This window comes from Prionailurus viverrinus, chromosome D4 (genome assembly GCF_022837055.1).
Source record: "Prionailurus viverrinus isolate Anna chromosome D4, UM_Priviv_1.0, whole genome shotgun sequence".
Lineage (NCBI taxonomy): Eukaryota > Metazoa > Chordata > Mammalia > Carnivora > Felidae > Prionailurus > Prionailurus viverrinus.
The window spans coordinates 73235610-73252729 of NC_062573.1; the positions used below are offsets into that span (position 1 = coordinate 73235610).

The window sequence follows — 17120 nt, forward strand, 5'->3', positions numbered from 1 at the left end:
CCTGGGGAAGGGGCTAAAGGGACAGCAACCTTAGGATGAAGCCAAGACTGTATGCAGTGAAGTGGAAAAAAAATAAACAGGGTTTTTGGCATCACTGAACCACCAGATCAACCCTCACCTGAAAGCCATTCTTATGTTGGAGTTTCCAGTTTATAAGGAATAAACTCCCTTATGATTTAAGCCTAGTCGAATCAAGCCACTTTAGCTAATACAGTGATTAATGTCCTGTCCTGTGTGACCCCCAGCAATGACCGTATCTGTATGAAAGAAGAGAGGACACCAGACTCTTGAGCAAACAATATGCACCCTGGGCAGGGGTCTATGAAGTAGCCAGGAACAAAAGCTCTCATCTAGTAGGGACATCATATTCAGGGAAGAGACTGACATTTGGTTTCATGTCCTTCAGTGAGTCTACTGGTGGTGGCAAGAATAGTTGAACTAGAAGCACAGGAGAGCCACTTCTAGTAAATTCCATTCCATGGGCTGTGGCATATGGTAGGTTTTCATGGTCTATTCCGGAATTTAGAAGCTACACTTCTTCCCCATTATACATTAGAAACAAAGAAAAATCATGAGTACACTCTCAGACCCCCACATGTCATATCGCACAGCCCCAGTTACTGCCATAACGAGTTAGTGACACCTTGTGCCTTGCAGGAGGAGACCCCCAATGATGGAGCAGCAGGGGAGAAAGGCACCGATGCCCACGCCTGACCCTGCAGGGGTTACCAGCCAAATGGCTAGCGATGAGCGATATCCTCACTGACTGGCCAGTTCCAAAATGCAAATCAGTCTGAGAAGCCCAGCCATATGCCTGCTCCTGTTTTCTTTGTTTGTTTGTTTGTTGTTTGTTTTTGTTTTTGTTTTTGTTTTTGTGATTCTGCCTTCGGGTGGAGATCTATAACTTCTTATTTCACACTGAGTCCTTTCAATGAGCCTCTCTCCATGGCGATGCTTCTTTACTTTGAAAACTCAACACTATTTTCAATAAATATCCACTTTTCTCCAACTAGGTCTCTCAGAGAGTCTACCTTTCCTCCCATAAAATTTACTTACTCTTACTTTTTAAGTATAAGAAATGAGTCTTTTCTCCCAGAGCAACGCTCTTGGAGCAACGCTGAGCCTGGTCTGTGGGATCTTAGTCGTTGCATCACTCGCGTCCACCAGATGGCGCAGTTGCCGGGTCACACACCCAGAGTCCTGCAAAACTTCATCTCATCGCTGAACACCAACATCTTCAGGAAACTAACTGCTTCTCCCTCTTTGCTGAGAAATCGCCAGGGCTTAAGTAAGTGCCATCTGTGACTGACCTGCTGGACACTTAACAAGGGTCTCCGAGGGTTTTCGTTAAGTGTAAGATATGGAGCTAAGCCCTCGGGTCGCAACGGTGGTCTCTGGGAATCTAGTGGTAGAGATGGCTGTTTAGCAAATAATCACACAGGTAAACACACAGCCCCCAACTCTGATTTGTGCGATAGAAGGAAACCAAGGTAGCCGGTCGTTAATGCCACACAGGACCAAGCCTGAGAGGTGGAATCCAAAGGAGGAAAAGGAGCTAAATTATGGAAGCGGGGAGAGGAAGCCTTCTCCCGAACAGAAGGAACAGCAGGTAAGAAAGCACGGAGGCTGGGAGGGATTATGGCACTTTGGAAAGGCCAGTAAAAAGGAAAGCCAGAACTTTCAAACTGAGGAGAAAAGCAAAAGAAAGGAAGAGAATCGAATTATCCCATGGCTAAGTCCTCGGCTTCCGTAAACATTTATACCCAACATGACCCCCAAATTCATATCTTCAAAGAATCACTTCCCTTCCCTTCAATTTCCATATGTATGTCTCTCCACTTAGTTCTTTCAAAGGCATATTCAAATACACAGGCAGCACCGAATTCCTGGTCCTCTCTGGTCTGATCACCTGTTCCCTGAATACCAGCGAGGGACTGAGCAGTACATCCCATTGCAAAATTCGGAAAACAGAAAGGAGTTCCTGAGTCCTCCTTTCCCCTTAGCTGTGTACGCGATCTACCACCAAATCCTGTTAATTTTATCTACCAAATCTGACAGCTTTTCTCCTGATCAGTGATTCTCCAAACCGGCAACATTAGCATATCCAGGGAACTTGTCAGAAAGGCCAATTCCCAGACCCCACCCCAGAGCTCCTGAATCAAAAGGCCCAGAAATCTGCATTCTAACCAGCCCTCCAAGGTGCGGCGGGGGGCGGGGGGTGAGGGGGGGGGGGTGTTGGAAGTCCGGCACAGTTTGAGAACCAGTGCCCTAGACCCAGAGTCCCCCTGCCTCTGCTGTGAACCTGCTCCCTCGTTTCTTCTCTGGGCTGCTTTAGCGGGTCTGCAATTCTTCTTCCCCGCCTTGACTACAGCCTCCTCTCAGGGTGAATCCCAACCCTGGCATACACTGTCATCTACTGGGATCCACTGGTAACCCACTACCTGGGAATCTAGGTGGTGGGGGCGGGGGCGGTATCATTCTGAAGCTTCACTTAAAAGGCCAAGAATTAAGCACCACTAGAGCCAGACTGATCTTTGAAAATGCAGATCTGTTCTTGCAATTACCTAAAACAAGCCCGGGTCAAGCCCACATTCCTACGGCCTAAGAGGCAGGTAAGGGATCTGACCCCAGCATCCAAAGCCTCACTCCATCCCAGGTAGTCTACGGGAGAGCTTCTGTCCAATGCAGGCTCTCCTGCCCTAAATCGCTCTGTGCTACCCTTTGCCTGATAACCTTCCGGGTAATCATTCTGTAATCTCAGCTCCAGCGTCCCTCCCCCAGGGAAGTCATTCCCAAGCTTCTTTGTCATGGAAAGAGTGTGGTGCGGAGGCTACAGATACCTCTTTGTCCAGAAAGTCCTGATCTAGGAGCTTAAGGCCTGTGGATTGATTTATTTTCAATTTTATACTTACCTGTGGTTATTTTATTCACGTTCATCTTTCTCACTCAACAAACTGCACGAGTTGGACATACAAGGATACCCTCACATGTATTTAGTTGAATGATTGAACAACTCTTGGAGTTGGGCACTGATTAGTGTTCTCCTAATTTCCTAAGGGGAAACTGTGTTTCTTAGTGTTTCCTAAGGGGAAACTGAGTCTTCACAGTCTAAGCACCTTGCTCAGATCACACAGCGAGTAAATGGCGGGGCTGGGTTTCGAACCCAGATCAGGGATTTTCCAGCATCACAACCTCCGAGATGGGCTCCAGGAGAGAGATTTCCACTGCCCGATCTGGGGCCTGAGTTTCCACAATCGCTCGGGACTAAGCGTTGTTTGGTCCCCGTCAGAACTGGACTCAGCTTGAAGGGCACACAGTTATTTCCTTCCTATTGAAACTGCAATCTGCTCCAAGGAAATGAAGCTTATGGCTCTCAGGGTATAAAGGGCAAATGTGCGGGAGAAGCCAGAGATCAAACTGTTAAGTACACTTGTTACAGAATTTTTCATGAGCTGGATTCAAATGCTATCAGTGGAACAACTCCCCCTTGGATTCAAAAGAGCGAGAACAAAGGATGAGGAGAAAGGCAGCTGCCAGTGCATAATCAGAAGCCAGATGGAATGTTCCAGGCCTGGGGACGCGGAGTAGATGCAGCCAAGGACTAGCACAGAGGTCACAGGAGAAGCCAGTGCAGCCGAAGCGAAGAAGCTGTTTCTCCCTCGGCGTGAACGCAGGGGGCGACGTTCGATTCCCTGTGGTTTATCGGAGGGTCCCCCTCCGTTTGTATCAGCTGCCCTTCCTCTCACTGCAGAAGAGTGAGTTGAAACTCCAGGTCACTTTGCCTCTCTCAGGCCCGGTGTCCTCAGACGCAAAATTGGGAAGTTCATCTTAGATGACCTTGAAAGATGCTCTCAGCTAGAAAATTCTGTGATTCTCTGAACAATGCTGTTAGGAAGGACTCCAGGAAGACAGGAACACGCGTGGATATCGGCAGTCCTTCCCCAAATCAAAATAAATTGTGACCCTTTTATGCCGTCTCTCCACCCCAGCACATCTTATTCCCAAAGAAAGTGTTTCCGGTCAAGTCCAGCCTGCCTTGAAGTCCAAATTGAACCATCAAGTTCAAAGCAAAATCAATCCAAAGTTTAGTAAAGGCAACTAATATACTAAATCCCCAACCGAGGTACACCCAACTATTATTACAGAAACAAACATTTAGCAGATAATTTGGGTAGTCTTTTTTTTTTTAATAATTTAATTTGCACAAAAATGAATGATGTCTCCTTTCGGACAATTAAATCAGAATAAACCCAGATTGCAATTCGCATTCGTGAAACGCAAGGTTTTTAAGCATATATGGTATAGCTGGGTCAAGACATTTTTCTGAGGTTGATGTCAGCACTAAGAGTGAGTAGCTCTGAAGAGGGGGCCCACTGAAAAACTGAAATAAATTCAGCTCTGATGTGCCTGGGCTCATGCTATTTGCTTTGCCCAGAATGTTCACTCCCCAGACCGCAGCTAAAGAAGTCTTGCCATTTCTTCAGCCCCATTACCGGCCTCGGAAGCAGCGTTCCAACACAGCCCCCGGATTCTGTGACCTTCGTCCTACTGGGTCGTGGTCTGTGTTCCTTCCCCTTATATTTGGGCTCTGCAACTCCTCGACGGTTGTGGTGACACGGTGCCAGTTTCCAGACTCAGGCTTTAAGAAATTGGCGGCATTGACTTTCCGCCTTGGAACCCAGCCACCATGTTGCGAGGACGCCAAACAGCCACATGTAGAGGCCGTGTGTAGGTGGTCCAGCTGACAGTCACAGCTGAGTCTTAGTCCACCGCCAGCACCAGCTGCCAGACATGCGAGTGATCGGGCTTTCGGATGATTCTGGCCCCCCGTGTGCGCGCTGCCCTGGAAGATGCCACATGGTGTAGAGATGAGCTGTTCCCATCCAGCCCCATCCAGATTGCAGCTTCGTGAGCAAATTCGATGATTGTTGTCCTCGGCCCCTAAGTTTGGGGCAGCGTGTCAAGCAGTGACAGATAACAAGAACAGAAACCTTCCTTGAACGCTCACACCGCCGTCACCATCAGCGTGGTAGTCATTAAGGCAGGTCACAATCATTCCCCCTCTCTTCTCCTTCTGGGTACGAGACGGAAATGCGTTTCCCACCTGCGTTGAATTTAGGCGTGGCCGCAGGCTAGAGTATGGCCAAGGGAATGCGATTGGAAAAGACAGGGGCCGATCTGGACAGAAGCTTGAAAATCTACTGTGCGACCCACCAAGTTCCCTTCCCCGTCACAGTAATGCCAGGGGACCACTGGGCAATGAATCTCTCTCCTCAGTCAGACTTCCTGATGGGAAGTGGCTGGGCAGGGCTACGATGCCAACCCGTGCAGAACATACAGCACGAGGGACAAGGGACTTGTTGCACGAGGCCACTGGGATTTTTTCAAGTTACTTGTCACCACAGCATATGACCAGATTTCTCAACGCCTGCGCTGCTGACACTGGGGGCTAGGTGATTCTTTGTCAGGGCGTATTGTCCTTTGCATAAGGACATCCCTCCATCCACCGGATGCCAGTAACACCGCCACTCCGGCTGGGAAAACCAAAAATGTCTCCAGACGTTACCAAAGTTCTCTTAGAAGCACCCAGGTGAGAACCACTGACCTAGGCTACTCCACGTGCAACCACCATCATGCAGAGGGAACTGCCTTGTCTTTATTCTTTGAAAGTCTTTCGTAGATACTTCTCTCTGACACTCTTTATCATTCGCCACACACTGCCTTACCCTAGTTCCTTGGACTTGGTCACTCTGAAGACTGTAAGGAGAAGTGGAAAAGTAGGGCATGTATAATGATCTACCTAGAGCTTGAGCTTTCTGTTAGCCATGTGCCAAGGGAGGGGGTTGAAATTCACCAGCAAGCTGACCCAGTTTAGAACCATCGCAAATGGTTGTGCAGTATACAGACTGCACAACGGTACCTAAGCTAACCGCAGGGATAAGTGGTGACTGAGATCCATCGCACTCCGTTCTATAAGCTACTTCTGCACAGAAGGAGGGAGTTCTTATTCATCTGTCTGAAGAAGAGCCTGTAGGGGCGCCTGGGTGGCTCAGTCGGTTAAGCGTCCGGCTTTGGCTCAGGTCGTGATCTTGAGGTTCGTGAGTTTGAGCCCTGCGTCGGGTTCTGTGCTGATGCCTCGGAGGCTGGAGCCTGCTTTGGATTCTGTGTCTCTCTCTCTCTCTCTGCCCCTCCCCAGCTCATGCTCTGTCTCTCTCTGTCTCTAAAAAATGAATAAGTGTTAAAAAAAAATTTTTTTAAATGAAGAAGAGCCTGAAACAACAACAACAAAGAAAATAATAACAGCTTCACACCAAGGTCAGTCCCTGCATTGACCCAGGCTGTGGAAGAATCTGGGATAAATCCACATAGGCTAGGACTGGAAAATCAAAGCTTTCCTACCTGATATTGACAACAGGGATTCTCGTGGAAAGAGATGGAAAGCTAGTTCATGCCCCTGGACAAGAGTAAAAGAAACTCAAGGCAAGACTGTCTAGTTTGAAAAGAAACACAGTGAAAATCTAAGTCTTCTTATACCCCCTGATCCCCTGAATTCCCTCCCCAAGGCCAACCACTGTCACTAGTTTCTTCTGTGGTCTTCCAGAGAAACACTAGGCATACACAGAGATATGTATATATTGGACCCCCTCTCTTTTTTAAAACACAGATGTTCGTAAACAAATGTGTGCACATTGTTTTGCATCTTATTTCTGAGCTTCAACATACATTTTTAGGTAGTGTGTCTTATCATTGCCTGCCTCATCATTTTACTGATGCCTATTTAATTTTATGGACAGACATACTTTATGTAATCCGTTTCTTATTGATGGGCATTTAAGTTGTCTCCAAGCCTTTGCAATGATATCACTGTTTAAGTAGAAACTTTAAAAAGAGAAAACAAATTTAAAAACCGTCTTGTTTGTATGAGGCAAACTTTGCCAGGATTCCCTAAAATTGGTTATTTATCTAAATCAAGCTGGCATCTCCATTAAATGACCCCAAATCCCTAAGCCCTCATATGTGGACCAGTGGAACTCTCTAATCTATGTAAATTAAGCACCAATTAGAACCATTTTATTAAAGTTTCCATATAAAACGCCAGCTAGACTGTATATATTAGTGCATGTCGAAATCAGCCCTTGTGTAAATTGTTTCCAAAAGCACACAGCCAGTAGGAATCACTGCCTTTGCTGTTTACGAAATTTCCCTCTGGTTCTGCTCAGGCGGTTCTTCTTGATGTTTTAAATTAACTCCCAAAGTCAAACAGTTCAGGGTGGTGCAGTGGAAATCCAACAGCAATGTAGGCAGGCCCCAGGGTACGCGATGACTCCTCCCACCTGGCCACCTGTGTCCCCAGCAGCCCCACCCCCACCCCCGCCTCTCCAGCTCTACACAACACACATCACCACGCTTGATGGCTTCGTTGTACCAAATCGTGCTCCCCATCAGATCAGCACCGCATTCTAGCCTGACAGCAAAACACTCTGGCCTGATCATCCCCCCAGTAACACCCTTCCATGCCACACTCGCTTCACCCTTCTCTGTTTCACTCTGACCTCATCCCGAGAAACTCTTCGCTAGGAGCACTTCCACATGGTCTATATCCTCATGCACTCTCCGTGCCTTAGGAAAACACAGCCAATGCCGGTCATGTTTTTTCCCTTCCCTTTTCTTCCTGTGACATCTTCTCCTTTCCTCTTTCACTCCCTCTCTTCATTATGACTGGCAATTCCGAAATAGCCCCAATCGTGACCGAGAGGCATTAGAGAAATCCCAGTGAGGCTTTCCTACCAAGGAAAAGAAAAAGCACATTTTTCCCAAGAAGACATCCAGATGGCCACCAGACCCACGAAGAGACGCTCCGCATCACTCACCATCAGGGAAACGTAAATCAAAACTACGATGAGATATCACCTCACACCTGTCAGAATGGCTAGCAGCAAAAAAATAAAATAAAATAAAATAAAATAAGAAATGGCAAGGATGTGGAGAAAAAAGGACACTTGTGCACTGTTGGTGGGAATGTAGACTGGTGCAGCCACTGTGGAAAACAGTATGGAGGTTCCTCAAAAAATTAAAAATTGAAATACCCTATGATCAGTTATTCCATTTCTGGGTGTTTACCCCAAAGGAAATAATAACACTAATTCAAAAAGATATAGGCACTCCTCTGTTTATTATACCACTATTTACAACAGCTAAGATATGGAAGCAACCTAAGTGTTGATGATTTTTTTAAGAAAATATGGTATATGTATATAATCGAATATTAGTCAGCCATAAAAGAGAGGGAGATCTTGCCATTTGTGATAACATGGATGGACCTGGAGGGTAGTATGCTGAGTGAAATCAGTCAGGCAGGGAAAGGCAAATACCATATGATTTTACTTATATGTGGAATCTAAACTAAAACAATCAGCTAAGGCACCTGGGTGGCTAAGTCGGTTAAGCGTCCTACTTTGGCTCAAGTCATGATCTCACGGTTTGTGGGTTCGAGCCCTGCATCGGGCTCTGTGCTGACAGCTCAGAGCCTGAAGCCTGCTTCAGATTCTGTGTCTCCCTCTCTCTCCCCCAACCCCTCACTCACACTCTGTCTCTCTCTGTCTCTCAAAAATAAACATTGAAAAAAAATTAAAAAAAAAAAATCAACCAACCAAACTAACAGAAACAGACTCATAAACACAGAGAGAACAAACTGGTGGTTGCCAGAGGGGAGGGGATTGGGGAGATGGGCAAAATAGGTGAAGGGGATTAAGAGATACAAACTTCCAGTTATAAAATAAATAAGTCACAAGGATGAAAAGTACAGCACATGGAATATATGCAGTAACATTGCAGTAACTTTGAATGGTGACAGTAACTATCCTTCACAAGATGAGCATTTCATAAAGTATGCAATTGTCAAATCACTATGTAGCACACCTGATATAACACAATACTGTATGTCAATTATCCTTCAATTGTTTAAAAACCTGTATTAAAGGAGAACTATAATTTTTAAGTTGAAACGCATGTAATAAGGTTTGGTATAGTTAAATTCCCAAAAGTCCCTTTCAAAAAAGTTTACTCGCCTCTAGATGAAGCTGTCTTGCTTGGGGAGAGATATTAACAATAATCTTTTACTTATTAACAATGATCTACCGGGGCACCTGGGTGGCTCAGTCCATTAGGCATCTGACTCTTGGTTTCCCCTCAGGTCATGATCTCGTGGTCAGGGAGATGGAATCTGGTCCTGTCTCAGGCTCTGCAGACGGCACAGAGCCTGCTTGGGATCCTCTCTGTCCCCGAATAAATGAATAAATAAACTGAAAAACAAAACAAAACAATGTTTTGCAACAGCATCACTTTGTCGTTTCTCACCGTAATGTAGCAACATGATGCTTTCTTCATGCAGCCTCTTTGGCTGGAAATGAATTACCCTCAATTTTAGCCTTTGAAAAATCTCTTTATCCTTTAAGCTCTTGCAACATGAATTGGTCCTTCCCCTGTACCCCTACATCAAGTTGTTTTTCTTGCTACTTAACACCTATTTCGTTTTGTTTTGCATTATTTGTATCTGTGTCTTCTCAAGCCTCCCTTGAGACACTGAGCCCCGTTAACACTTGTAAACCTCCCTACCAGGAGCACATCTGTCTGGCGCGTGGTAAATGCACACAAAATGTGCCCTAAAATGAAATAGGCTGCAGCGGGTCGGGTTAGGAACCGAAAGACCATTCACAAAGTGATCTCCCTGCCAAAATGCATTGTTTTTCAAATCATGGACTTATTGGTTTATATATAACCTACTTTATGCCATAATAATTTCAGAAAGACTATACATAGTTCTACAATTTTTAAATAATGGCATATTTTATAAAGTCAGGATTGAAGATCAATATCAAGGAGAAAGGAGGAACCCAGATATGTGGGCCATAGGATGTTATATAGCCATAAAAATTGGGCTATACATGTTTGGCTCTGAGCTTCCTGGCAGCTAAGCACAAAGGAAAATGCGTTCAATGGCATGGTTCTTATTGTCTAAGAGGAGAAAACATACCATTGCTGGAGGGAAGCAAAATTTTCCTGGTACTTCATTCTGAAACGAATCTCTTCTATAAGACTTCCCATCCTATCAGGGATGCTGAGTAGTCAAACAATTGACTTTAGTTGGAATCCGGGGGGCATACTTTGTTTTTGACACTGCAAATGGTCGTATGGCAAGAGGTAGAGCCAAAGAGGTGAAAGTAATGAAGTTATTTCATCCATCTTTAAGTAACAAAGATTATTAGAATATGTCTAATAAATAAAACCCATGCAAAGGGCCAATATAGCATCCCAGAAATAAGAGTAAAATTGTTTTGTTGTTGTCATTGGTTTTGTCTGTTTGTTTGTAATAACAATGAGGATACTTATGTTTCTGCTTTATGGAAGTTTTGAATGGGGAATCGTAGACCACCGACTCAATATTTTTGAGGTTTAAAGCTTATTTTCTTATTTTTCAGGGAGAGAGAGCACAAGTGGGGGCGGGGGCGCAGAAGGAGAGGGAGTCACAGAATCCGAAGCAGGCTCCAGGCTCTGAGCTGTCAGCACAGAGCCCCACACGGGGCTCAAACTCACAAACCACGGGACCATGACCTGAACCGAAGTTGGATGCTGAACCCACTGAGCCTGAGCTTAACCCAGACACCCCATAGAACGGGCTTAGTGAATAGGATATTAGAAAGGGGCATTAAATAGCTTACATTCAATTATTGAGCCATCCATAGAGATTATTAAAATAGAAATAAATTAAGATGATTTCTCCTCGGGGCGCCTGGGTGGCTCAGTCGGTTAAGCATCCGACTTCAGCTCAGGTCATGATCTCATGTTCCGTGAGTTCGAGACCCGTGTCAGGCTCTGTGCTGACAGCTCAGAGCCTGGAGCCTGTTTCAGATTCTGTGTCTCCCTCTCTCTGACCCTCCCCCATTCATGTTCTGTCTCTCTCTGTCTCAAAAATAAATAAAAGTTAAAAAATTTAAAAAAAAAAAGATGATTTCTCCTCCAAAAATCTAATATGAAAAACTCAAGATTTGCAAATCAAGGATTTTTATTACATTTTGTTTTCCCCATATACATTAAGGAAACAATTCCAGAAAATCAGAATTCTATGTGGCAAATTAGCATGCATCTAAAGAAGGTAGAGACCAACAGGAAGGCAGGAAGAGGGATTTAAAAAGACTAGTCAGCCTCTCTGGAAACTTCCAAGGGAGCTATTTGGGTCCCACCGTCAGAAGTAGATCAGCCCTTGGATATTAACTAAATCCCCAGTTAATATCCAGTCTGCCTATCCAAGCCAAGATCAACTGTGCTTTAAATTTCATTTTAAACATTTAGAGGAAAATAAAAACAAAAATTAAACACACACACACACACACACACACACACACACACAACTGAATCAGCTGTAGAGCCAGAACACTAAATCATAGCACAATTTTCTAAATGTGTTTTTCTTACAGTTTGCCAACTTTTAGAAATCCTTGTATGTTCATTGTTAAGTATAAGATGCCATCATTCCCTCTAAACTCTACAGCATGAAAATTGATAGCACTGTTTTGCTAAGTCTATTTTCTGCCAATCATTTCCAAAATATTCTCTGGAACCCAAGGGGGGAAAAAATTCAGACTTAAGTGCAGTGCTGCGAGCATGAGAATGTAAAATGTGGACTATTCACCCCAAAATAGTGTACTAATGAAAATAGCCAGACCTTTGAGTCACTCCCCATTATTGGCTTCTATTTACAGAGTTCTGTGCCATTACTCAGGGAGAACAGCCGCGATGAGAAGGCAAATAAACAGCTAAGCAAAATATGTCAAGAATATATTTGAAACTCCAAGCAGAATTTGACATTGAGCTGCACCGATATTTCTTACAAGGTCACTTTATGGTGAAACCATAATTCTTTTTTTTTTTTTTTTTTTTTTGTAATTAAGCTGACCCAAGAGTACTCACAGCTAGGAACACTCATCCAGTGAGAATACATTTAGAAAAGGAGAATGAACGCTATAAATGGATTCAATGCATCTCAATATACCAACTCCCATTCCGGCTAGGGTACAATCCCATGGGCATGTCACTGAACAGAATAATATGACCATTACAGATGGCCCAGGGGTATAACCTAATGTTTATTCATGGAATGTTCTGGTGAGAGATGGCATTGAAGAAACCATCTGGAAAGCTGCATGTAACCGAAAAATAAGTAAATAAATAGATAAATAAATACCCCTCCCCTGAGATTTCCTCGTCAACCTGCTATTTCCCCTTATTCTGTTTAGCCGTCACACCTCAGCCAACCAAGGAAACGTTAGGTATTTTGAACCCCAAAGTGCTAATCCTTTGCCAGTCATTATATGCATTATTTATGAGGCCAAAGATGCCGGAATAAATTCATTTTTCAAAGGTAGTCTGACTGGCATCAAAATTCAAACTGTTGCACAGGGTGATCAGGCTTTCGCTGAGCCACCTGGGACCTCCCTCTGCTCGTATAGGGAGAGGCCGCATCCGCAAGACGTGTTTGCCACCCGGAACGTTCTGGCAGAGTAGCACAGGAGTGCTTCTGGTTTGTCTTAGACATTATCCGACGCTGAAGGAGATTATAGTTTGGAGGGGGTGCCATGTTATCAGCAGATCCATGCTCAAGACTCTCCCCACTCTTGCTTCACTTTAAGGAGATAGAGCTCAACCCTCCAGGATCGTTTTTTCCAAGGCCACTGGGTGTTTGCAATCCTTTATCTGCGAATCCAAGCTTGGAGCAGACCACGCGGTAGGGATTTGCCAGCTGTGGCGTATAGAACTTAGCAAAGAAGTTTGTTGGTGTAATCAAACTTCACTTTGTATGGCGGGTACGTACTTGTGTGTGTATGGTATGTGCCCCCCCCACCATGCGTACACTCCCAAGTTTAAAAGGGGGGTGGGGGCACCTGGGTGGCTCAGGCCGTTGAGTGTCAGACTTTGGCTCAGGTCATGATCCCGTGGTTCTTCAGTTCTCACCCCGTGTCAGCCTCGCTGCTAACAGCAAGGAGCCTGCTTCGGATCCTCTGTCCCCCTCTCTTTCTCTCCCTCCCCTGCTCTCTCTCTCAAAAATAAATAAACGTTAAAAAAGAATAATAACAAATAAAAGAGGGTTGGAAGTCAATGTCCTCAATGCCTTCAACTGTGCGAGGGAATACATAAGAGTCTAAGGGAAAATAGGGCAAAACCGGAAGCTAGGTTGGACCCCCGGGCTCTGGCTCAGAAACCGTGAATGTTGTTAAGGAAATGAGAAGGGTATGCCTGATAAGACCGCTGCTTGAGAAAGATATGAGGGGGACTGCCCAATGAGCCGATAGTGGGATTTCTGGGAAAGAAATTTGGCAATTCTCCTGAGCAAAAAAAGAAGGAAAAAGAGACAAGACCATATAGCAGGGAAATACATAGTTTCCTAGGTTGGTGTTTCTTAGACTTCAGTGTGTGTCAGATTCGTTTGGGAGGGCTTGATAAAAAATCCAGGTTTCTGGACACCTCCCCAAAGGAACTGAATGAGTAGGTCTGACAGGGCACCCAAATGTTTGCATTTCTGATAGGTCCCACCCAGGTCAGGCTGATTCTGTGGGTCCAGGGACCACACTTTTTTAAGTAGCGAGACTGTGGATGCTGGAAGATTGGAGGCCGAAGCCCTGTGCTGCCATTGCCTGGTGGTGGGCCTTTGGGAAAATTACCCAGGCTCTCCGAATATTGGTTTTCTCATCCTTAAATTAAGATAATGACGTGCACTTCATAAGTGTGTCGTGAAATAACATGAGATAACATGGAGAAACTGGGTGGCTCAGTCAGTTGAGCCTCCGACCTTGGCTCAGATCAAGATCTCAAGGTTCGTGAGTTCGAGCCCCATATTGGGCTCTCTCCTGTCAGCGCAGAGCCCACTTCGGATCCTCTGTCCCCCTCTCTCTGCCCCTCCCCTGCTTGCACGCTCCCCAAAGCAAATAAATCTATTTTTTTTAACAATAAAAAATAAAATAAGTGAAATAAAACATTTAAAGCCCCTGAGACACAATAGGAATGGAAATACCTCCATTTCCAGCCTCTCTGAAGGCAGAGGTAAGGAAATGGAATCATGACCCAGGAGGGGCTCCAGCAAAAAGGATAGGGGCCGCGTGCCCAGAACTCAGAGCAGTGTTTCTCAATCCCGGGCAGGCATCAAAATCAACTGGGGTGCTGCTTAGAGGTAGAGATTCCTGGGCCCATCCTCCAATCAAAGGACAGAGTAGAGTCAATGGGCTGGCAGGGTGCCTGGGTGACTCTGAGGCTGGCCAGAACTGAGCCCGGTGACATCCAGAAATGAAAGTCTGATATTTCCAAGGCAAGAGTACTAGACAGCGGGGACCAAGCTGGGGGCACAGGGAACTGGAACGACAGCATTGTAAACGCAAGGGCACTAAGAAGCCTGGGGGAAGCCAGAGAAAACACCTTGCAGGGAAAAGAGGGGAGCTGTAAAAGGACGACTCTGAGTATGGGCTTAGGAGACCACGTTGACTTGAACTTGAAAAAAGTCAGGCGAACAGATTGCAAATAATGCCGAAATATACACGTGATGATAACCCCTCACCCTGGAGAAAGACTCCATTCTGTGATCGAATGGATTATGCTGTTTCTCAATGAGGACAAGGTAGGACAAAGCAGTGAAAAGGAACTAGAAAACTTCCAGAAGCCCTAGGTCCATACACAGCAGCCCCCAACTCAGGTCCACCCTCCCCAGACCAATTCCAATAGAGGAAAGTGGAAACTTATCCACCAACCGACATCAACAGGAACTATGACCGGGGTTTTCTATTCTGGGATACCTCACTCCTTCTCCTTTCCTAGGTCCTCAGGCATCACTAAAGTGTGTTTCTCAGAAGGCTAGGCTTAGAGAAGGCTGTGGGTGACGTGGCTTCAATGATAAATATGAAAAATGACACGTATTGTAACTCAGCCTTGACTAGGCCCAAGGCACATTAGCATAACTAATACTCTGAGAAAGCTCCCTTATCGGAAATCCTCACTTCAACAAGCACTTTTTGTAGCATCCCCCCCTCCTGCCACTAATTTCTGGGAACACGCAGTAGGAAACGCTGCCCGATGGCAATGTCTGTCGTCACCACACCTCTGCCAGCCTCGGTGCCAAGATCTGAAGCTTCCACCTGCACTGTCCAGACTTAGAGCTGTTCAGATTCCAAGACACTCACTTCCTGTTTGGAAGCAAACTTCGCCTGGCTTTCAGGTTCACCGCCCGCAAACGGGGGACAAGAACACGTCTTCTCTGTCGGTGGCTTTCGACACCGGAGCGGTTCATACGCAGATTGTACATTTAATAACAGGGACGTCCCCTCATGGCGTTCGCCACCACCTCGGGGAGACAGGAACACACGGCAGCTCACACACGCACTCGGGAGCAGGGTGGAGAGAAATCATTAGCGCTAAAGAGAAAATGACCCAAAGTCCTTGAGACAGAAAATAAAATTGCAAGACGTAGAGATGCACCCACCGTAGGCCGGCCGAGTGAGGGCCCATGATTCACTTGGCGTGTTTCCCAGCAAGCTCACATTGCCCCCTCCTTGGAATTGCAGCTCGTAAATATATTTATAGCTGCTCAGACACAATATGCCGGATGCTAAAGAAAAAAAAAAAATCCACTGAGTCATTGTTCCTGGTGAACCAGTTTTGCAAGAGTTAACCTAATCCCTTGCACAAAGCTGAAAATAGTTTGCCAAAAGCTTCAGCAAGGAGGAGTCACGCTCTTCGCCTAAAGGTTAGTTGATCTCAATCAGGCTGGTACAGAAACTAAGGTATTAGTTACAGGGTGAACTGTTTTTGATCTGACGAGTAATGGAGGCATTACACGGTGTCCTGGCCGGTACCTGTGTTAAGTGACACCTCTCTCTTTTGTGCAATCGCAGCGAGAGCCCTGAGAGATTTTGGCCCCTTGTTCCTTTGCTCCACCCATCCCCTTGGGCCCAAACAACAGCAACCTGCTGAAGTGGGAGTTTCCAAATCAGTGGCGCAATTTTTCCTATCAACTGCCTGAGCCATTAAAGAAGTTTAAAGCAATTAATCCAAATGTGACTCCCCTCGGGTGGTAAACAGTGTGTTCCCGGAGGTAGCGACCGGAGATACAGGAAGAAGCTGGCAGAGCGATCCCTGGTGCCGGACAGGAAACAGAACCGATTCATCTTGACCCCCAGGCTCTTAGCCCAGTAATTGGCCCAAGCAGGAGAACCCTATGTACGAGTTTGTTGACACAAAAGGGCGCTAAGCACTTGAAGGTGAAGAAGGGAAGATCAAAGAAGACAGGAGGGAAGGGGAAGAACAGAAGGAAAAGGGTCTAGAGAAAGAGGAAAGAGAGGAAAGAGGGGAAAGAGAAGGAAGGGAGAGGGGGAGCAGGAGGAGAAAAAGAGAGAAAAAAGAGGGGAGCCTGGATGGCTCAGTCGATTAACCATCCAGGTTTTGGCTCAGGTCATGATCTCATAGCTCATGGTTTCCAGCCGTGCGTCCTGCTCTTTGCTGAGTGTGTGGTACCTGCTTGGGATTCTCTCTCTCCCTCTTTCTCTGCCCCTCCCCTGTGCGCATGAGTGCTCTCTCTCTCTCTCACACACACACACAATAAACATTTTTTTAAAAGAGAGAAGAGAGAGGAAAGATGACCCATTCGGCACACAAGTTCAAATTATTCAAGATATTTACGGGGACTCCTCAGAGTTTCAGTGTCTTTTTTTACCCTCTTGGCCAACTATGGTAGTTGTCAGAACAGTCACGGCCTTTGATCTATGAAGCTGGACGTCTCTTTTATCTGGTTCTAAGACGCTTTCTAGAAGTGATTTAATTTAGCTTGCTTTGACATCTTAACGGACATTCTGCCAAAGGGCTTCTGTTCAAGGGGTGGTACCCCTTGAGGCACAAAGGAAATCTGTCTTACTTTCGCAGACTTGACCACCGAAAACAGTTTCCTGGGTCCCTTCCCCTCGCAAGTTCTTTCTGTACTTCCAAACTCTGGTTTAGCTCATGGGAAGGTATGCACCAGTCCGGTTTTAATCACCCCCGCCCCCTTGCCTGACTCAGAGATACCAATCAGAAACGAATGTTTTATA

At 45.7% G+C, this 17120-nt stretch overlaps 1 protein-coding gene across 6 annotated transcripts in view; it reads right to left on the minus strand.

Annotated features, from left to right (window-relative positions):
- TMC1 (transmembrane channel like 1) overlaps positions 1-15637 on the minus strand; it is a 219739-nt gene extending 204102 nt beyond the window's left edge. For 4 of the 6 annotated variants that reach the window (XM_047830899.1, XM_047830893.1, XM_047830898.1 and 1 more), the window contains exon 1: positions 15521-15631. The gene's annotated coding sequence lies outside the window, so the exon portion shown is untranslated. Of the gene's footprint in view, positions 1-15520 lie in introns of all 6 variants that reach the window. The other 2 variants (XM_047830897.1, XM_047830895.1) reach the window with 1 other exon arrangement.
- Between the last annotated feature and the right edge of the window lie 1483 nt (positions 15638-17120).